The sequence below is a fragment of the Etheostoma spectabile genome, chromosome 18 (assembly GCF_008692095.1).
Source record: "Etheostoma spectabile isolate EspeVRDwgs_2016 chromosome 18, UIUC_Espe_1.0, whole genome shotgun sequence".
Classification (NCBI taxonomy): domain Eukaryota; kingdom Metazoa; phylum Chordata; class Actinopteri; order Perciformes; family Percidae; genus Etheostoma; species Etheostoma spectabile.
Genome location: NC_045750.1, coordinates 13,951,193 through 13,958,591, shown reverse-complemented (window position 1 = coordinate 13,958,591; position 7,399 = coordinate 13,951,193). Strand labels below are relative to the sequence as shown.

General features: G+C 42.7%; 1 protein-coding gene across 4 annotated transcripts in view; it reads left to right on the top strand.

Annotated features, from left to right (window-relative positions):
- The window catches only part of eya4 (EYA transcriptional coactivator and phosphatase 4), a 44,067-nt gene that overhangs the window by 9,654 nt on the left and 27,014 nt on the right, over positions 1 to 7,399 (top strand). The window lies entirely within an intron of this gene.

Sequence of the window (7,399 nt, the reverse complement as noted above, 5' to 3'; positions counted from 1 at the left end):
ATTTCCCCGCTGTGGGATGAATAAAGTATAATCTGATCTAATCTAATCTAATCTTATTCCTTGTTATATATTTTACATTTCCTTCTGCCTTTGACTATGCTGTATATCATTGCTGTGTATTATAGTGTTTGGTGTTTTTGCCCCCCCAACGCCGCCTTCCAGGCAGCGCTGCCTAGTAGGCACTAGGACTAGGCGGTGGTTAGGGTTAGGGTCAGGGCTAGGTGCCTTGAAGTCCAAGGTCGCAGCGCTACCTGGAAGTCGACGTTGGGGGCTTAAAATACAGTTGAGCTTTTATTACCATCAGTGTGTTCTTGTAATAGTTGTCAGTGCCTGACTGAAATCTAATTTTTATTTTTTTTAGATTATAATAAAGTTATGCCAAAAAGAATATGAAAAACATGGTGTTTTGTCTGAGCATCAGTTTAAAACCCAATGTCTGTCTGTCTATCTGTCTATCCCATCTCTCTCTCTCCGCCGGCCTGCCCGCCTCTTCGTCTGTCCCTGTGTCTCTCTGGCTGGAGTGATGATTCAGGGCCTATTGTGAAGTCAGCAATCCGATACAGAGGCAGCCCGAGAGCGCGGGGGGATGATAGAGGGAGGAGGGGTTAGGGGGTAGAGAGAGTAGAGGGGGCTAGAAACAGGAAGAAACCGAAGGGATTATGGGTGTTCTCATAGCCAGGTCCACGCTGTCTGGAGCCCCGGGGCGCTTTGGCACCCTTACCTGTCCTCTGTTTTACCTGTTGCTCCCATTCTCTGATATGGCCCTATGGTCTCTGAGTCTCTTCTTATCTTTAGCTTTCTCACACCCCCGAGCTCTTCACTGTCCCGTTTTGGTCACCCTCCTCTCCCTCAAGCTGCCTTCCTTCTTCGCAGACATATGGTACAGTGAATGATTTTATTAGGAAGATGATATGAAGAGTTTCAAGGTCTGGTATGATGGAACAGCTTGCGACTTTTGAGACATTCAACTCCCGTTCCCTCTCCTCGGTGCACAGGGCAGCAGTAACTTCTAATAATATTGAATCTTAGAGCAGATGGCATGTGAGGACATAACTGTTTGTCTGCTGAATGTCTCCCCATGTGTCTTTTTTTTGGAGGATATCTACCTTATGTTGTACCTCTCACATGCACACACACACTGTGATGTCATAAGCAGCATTATTTAACAGGCAGCTGGGAGGTCATTCATCATTTAATTAAAAGCGTCTGAAAGGGATCTGAGGCCTAATGAGATTAGCTTTAATTATTGATGCTGCTGCTGCTGCTGCTGCTGCCACAGACACGCATGCACTCACACACACAGGCTTGCAAATACACACACACACACACACACACACACACACACACACACACACACACACACAGCTCCCCAACATACGTTTATTACCACCACGGACTCTCTGTGCTCACTACTGTAACACACAAACACTTTTTTTGCTTTTCAATTCTTTGCTCTTATCTGATCTTTTTTTTCCGAAACATTGATTTCGGTGTGATGTGGAGGGGCTCAGGGGGGCCGGGTCGGTGGATTCTGAGGGGGAAGGCTGCGGTATGGGGATCGAGCGGGGGGGTGCGGTAGCTGCGATCGGGTTGGGGATGGGGAGGGGGGGGATTGCAGGACGATGGTGTTGTGTTTCTTCAGGTCTCACACAGCAGCAGAGAGGAGCTCTTACTGTTCTAGTCTACATTCTCTATTCTACATCTGATTACGTGGAATTCTGCCACAAAACATGGAGTAACCTTCTTTCTTAAGTTGTAAATCAACCTTTTAACATCCCTTTCTCCCCTTTCATTTCCCTTTAAGTAGCTTGTTATAATCCTCTTCTATCTGTATCAAATGTATTCTTGTCCCGGCTTTTAATTTTTTATGACTGCACCATTTTATCCTTTTGTCAAAAGGAAATATTCTAAAGGTCTTATGCATTATTTTTATATTAATTTAGCCTGACAAACATGGTTTGCAGACCTCAACTGCATTACAGTAGGAGAGTTCTGTTGGGTTTGACCTATGTTTGGCTGCATAGCATGAGGTTGTGCAATGACTGCCCCCCCCCCCCCCATGTTGTCCTTAAAGTGGCTCAAGTCAAAGATAGATTTGTTCCACATATCTTGATTCTTCTTCTTGTTCTTCCAATTTTTAACTAACTTAAATTACCATTGTACACGCAGGTATAGTTACAGAGTGAAACCTTACATCCCATACTGTCACAGCGTCTACGGTGGTTACTAATATGTGACGGCACTCGTGCCATGACTCATACACATCATGCAGCATGGAGCTGGGAGTCATGTATTGTATCATTCCGATTAATTATTAATGGCTGCTGATTTTCAATTAATTGATTAATCCTATTGTGTATGAAAAGGTAGAGATAATTGTTAGATAGAATAGAAATGATGATGATTTATCAACAAATTGTTTCTGCACTACATCTGTCCCGGTGTCTTCTTTCTACTGATGTGCATATTTTACCTCAGATATTTCATCATAAATGTGTGTTGTTGAGTGTCTCTGTGCCACTGAGTGATGGCCAGAGTGTGTGTGTGTGTTGTGTGTGTGGTGTGTGTGTGTGTGTGTGTGTGTGTGTGGTGTGTGTGTGTGTGTGGTGTGTGTGGTGGTGGTGAGTGTGTGTGTGTGTGTGTGCGTGTGTGTGTGTGTGTGCCTGGTCATCCATGGACTGGTTTAGGTTTCTCCCAGTTGTTTTTTTAATCACTCTCATCAGATTAGTGAGCAGGGGCAGTCTAGGCCAAACGCTTCGCAATAACAGCGCGAACCAGCCCACACACACACACACACACACACACACACACACACACACACACACACACACATCCATCAGTGACTTTTCATTTGTCTCCATTGAGTAAAGCTGCATTAAATCATGTCTGTGATCCCCTCACTCTCTGAGACAATGAGGAGCCAATTGAAATGGAAAATATGAAGACCACCAGGAGCGGGGAGGCCTTAGTCTGTTCTCCTCTACTGCTCTTCCTCCCCAAACGTGTATTTACTACAAGTTGATTTTAAAAAAAAAAAATCTTTTGGATTCTGAAATTTGTAAAGTGCACTGACCACTCTTACAAAAAGATCTAAATACAAGACAATGACCAAAGATGACTAATTAAACCCAGTAAGAATTACTTGCTAGCTTAGAATTGAATCCCCTGCCGTGTAATCAGAAGAAGTACATTGTGTAACAAAAACAAGAAACACTTTAAAGGTAGTAGAAGGCTGAGGACCATACTGCTTGGAGACGTTTTGTCTCCTCCACGGACCATTGCTTTCATTCCAAGTCAATACTGAAGCTCTGTGTTTTTAAAAAATGGCGGTCACAGCGATTTTTATGGTCTTTTTGGTCCCAATAAACCCGCCCCGAGCACCTGACGTACTGGAAGTGGTTCTTGGTTCAAGATCAGCCAAGAGTTGGTGGCGCTCTGGAACCAGTTCCCCTGTCTGAGAGCTGTTGTCCCTCAAGCTGCCGTGATAGAGAAGTTGTAATATTGGCCCCAGAATGTCTGCGTGGCAATTACTGTAAGACAATTTGATTAATTGCATTGCTTCTTAGTAATGCATGACCTAGAGCTACAGTGCGTTGTTTCTGTCGCCCTCTGTGATCCCGCACCACCCCCAGCCCTCCTTCACGCAGTTGTTAATACGTCTTCGTGTTCAAAGCTGAACACTGCTAATGTCCTTTCTAAGCGGCGACGTAAAACGCATCTCGAGCTGCTGCGCACATATGTCCACGTGATTGATGATGACTACATGATTTTGTAAACATAGCCATACTGAGAACTACAGAGAGAGTTTTATGGAGCTGATAGTCTTAATTAACTTTGTATAAACTCATTTGGCAAAGGCTTGAATCTAACAGTCATTCATTAATATGAAATAGTTGCGCACTATAGCTTTAAGTACAATTAAAAAATATTTTTTTAACCTGTTTGATTTATAGTTTACTACTGTGTATCATTATAATCTCCATTTTTATGCTGAAATGTGGTGAACACACTTAAAGCAGGTTCCCCGTCCTGGTCACACTGCCCATAATCTGCTGTTGAGAAATGCTGTCCAACTTCATCACATTATTGAAATATGTATTCAAATTACATAACCTGGTTGGTTGAAGCCATTTTGATTCAGTCTTTGTTGTAGTTTGACTGTACAAGAAATTACATTGGATTTTAAATTGGAGAGGTGTTTTTGTTGTATTTTATGCTATAGACTCCCCATCATTATTTCTATGTAATGTGTATTCCGTTTTTAAACTGAAGAACTCACGCAGCACATAAGCCATTTCAAATTCAAAAGCAGCGAGCAACCTTGGTGCTTGTTGTTCTCTTGTTTCTCAGATTGTTCATATTGTCTTGGGGCTTCAATGTAGAGGTCAGCGTCTAGTTTTTGCTCTATTTTTGTCTTTTTTCTTTCTTTCCCTGGGTATTCAAAGACAAAGGTTCTTAGATATGTGATACTTTACTGTGTGTGAACATACTTTCCTTTCTGTGCCCTTCAAAATGTGAGAAACACTAGGCAACTCTTGGCAAATTCATGTGAGCATAGGCAGGTAATACCAGAGAGAGAGAGAGAGAGAGAGAGAGAGAGAGAGATGTTTTTGGAGAGTACCTTTTCACCCAAACACCTCCTCCTCCTCCTCCTCCTCCACCTCTTCCACCTCTTCCCTGCTCCACAGACTCACCCTGTTCTTCTCTTTCACTCTTTTTTCTTTTATAGCTTCCTACTACACCTGAAAAAGGAGCATTTTTGGAGGCATAAAGAGAAGGATAGTTTTACACCTCCCCGGGCTGGGGGATCTGGAGGGGGTGTAGGAGGAGTGGTGGAGGGAGGGAGGGACTCGGCACAATGTATTTTACATGAAAGGAAGGAGATTGAGTTACCACACCGATAACCACTCATACAAATGGGGAGAGCAGGGAGCTTTGAGCAGGGGACAGGTAAATGTGTGAGACTCTGTGTGTGTGTGTGTGTGTGTGTGTGTGTGTGTGTGTGTGTGTGTGTGTGTGTGTGTGTGTGTGCATGTGCGTGTGTCAGAGAGAGAGAGGGAGAGAGGGAGAGAGGGAGAGAGAGAATGTGGGGGATAGACAGAGATGGAGGTTGCGTTTGTGTGGTGACTAACATCCTTCATGAGTGTGTTTGTGGTCGACACACACCAGCCGATGTCAGAGACGGGGACGGCTGGATATTCAGTACGATCCCGTTGCACAGGTGTGTGTGGGTGTGTGCGTGGATGCCCAATACATCGCCTGTGCTTGTGCATGTGTTAAAGACTTACATATAGTTAAATCTAAATCCTTTTGTTAAATACATTAGTTCCTGTTTTAGGAAGTAATGTATTTCTTAACTGTCTGTTCCGGACTTTTTTAATTTTAGTTTTTTTTTGTTGATAACAAAATAAAGGAATATGTCAACATTTTGGTAAATGCAATTCTTCGTTTTCTTCTGTCTAGAGTTAGATGAGAAAATCCATATCATTCTTATGTCTGTACAACAGATACAAAGCTACAGCCAGCAGCTGGTTATCTTAGCTTAGCATAAAGACTGGAAACAGATGGAAACCACTAGCCTGGCTCTGGTAAAACCACAATGTGTAGTTTTTACACTTCAATTTTAAACAGTTTGCATATTTTATTAACTATTTTACATTTTCTATTAGACATTTTTTTAAGTAATTGAAAATGCACTTAATAAATAACCTACAATTATTTAATTAGAAACAATAAATGCATTTCTGTAGAGAAAAAAATATCTAAGAAGTTGAACAACATTGAAGTGAACAACATTTCACTTCAGAATGAATAAAAAAGAGCAGCCACATCTAGACAAAAGAGGTAAATGGGAGCAGTGTCTGTCTCCGTCTGTTTCACTGTCTGCCGAGTGGAAGATAAACTGCTGTTGTTCCACTTGAAGGACAAAGTTTTTCTCGAGGGCCTCTTAAAAGGGAGCGAGGCGCCTCCGTTGGACACTTTCAAAACCCTTCTAAAGTCAACAATAACCAAAGTCGAGTCCTGTCATTAGCTGTCTAATATACTACCCACTTCCTTTGCTCAGTTCACTGCTCTGATGTGCCCATGCCACGTTATGTTTTTGTTTTTTGTATTTCATCAGGCGTGTTTTGGGACACCTCCCCTGCTCCCTTCTCCACTTGCTGCAAAAATATTACATCGGGGATGTTTTTGGACAACCCCCTCCTGATGGGGGTACTGTCTGGCTAATAATAAAGTGCTTGAGTTGTCAAGCGTTTCGGCAACACCGTAAACTGTTCTGACAGCTAGTCCTCCACATGTGCTCCAGAAGCCCCCCCCCCCACCGCACATGCACACAAAGTGCATGCACGTATAACACACTTTCAACAGACATTTGCACTGATGTATGCACATAGATCCACAGACAGTCTATCAATCAGGGTGTTTATTGGGGTTGGGGGGATAAATGCGGTGGGACAGGGTCGCATGCTGTCACCATGGTGACTGAGCTAAAGGTGGCTGGTGCACAGTTGGAGACAGTGGCCCTGTTCCAAATTGGTCTCTAGGCCTGTGTTCATTCATCCCTCTTCTCAGCTGTGGTCAGTTGCTTTGTAGATGTACAGTAACATTCAAAATGGTCCATGTGTTGTTAGAGGGTCAGTTATATTTAGCAACGCAGATATTCTGGCTTTATTTCTACTTTTATATTTCATTTTACATTTATATTTACTTTTTTTCTTCTGGTTTTATTCATGCTATTGAGAATTCATTAACACATTTTGATATTGAGTGTATTTCAAGATCAATAACATGAAAAGGAAATTGTCTTAGATCATTGCTTTGTTACATGCTTTACACTTCTATAAGTGACTTTTGGCCATCAGACAAAATATCAATCAGTACAACTCAGTTACACTGCCACCGCCATCTTACAGCACAAAGATGACCCATCTAATTAAATACCAGAGCGGTGCGTAAAAACAGTATGATAAACTAAGATTCAGCTCAATTTAACTGATAAACTTTGTAAAATAACAATGATGTTTGGAACAACAAATCCGGTCAGATCAGGTCAAGTCAGATGTGAGTAGAGTCAGATGTCAAACCCTAACCTGGTTTAAGCCTGGTAGCAGTGCATGTATTTGGGCGTGCGCTTCCCCTGACAACACCTTGACAACTAAAGGCAAACGAGTGCCATCTTCAGAATGGGGCAGCTGGGAATCCACCTTGTTGATACTACATCCCCAACCAGCCCTCCAGCCCAGCTACACTTCAACATATGATGCACACGTGTAGCCTGCGTGGTTTCAATTAACACGGATTGAATGTGTGTGTGTGTGTGTGTGTGATCAGGTGTCCATGTGAGTCTCTGTTTGATGTGGGGGAGACTGGAGACGGTGTGTGTGTGTGTGTGTGTGTG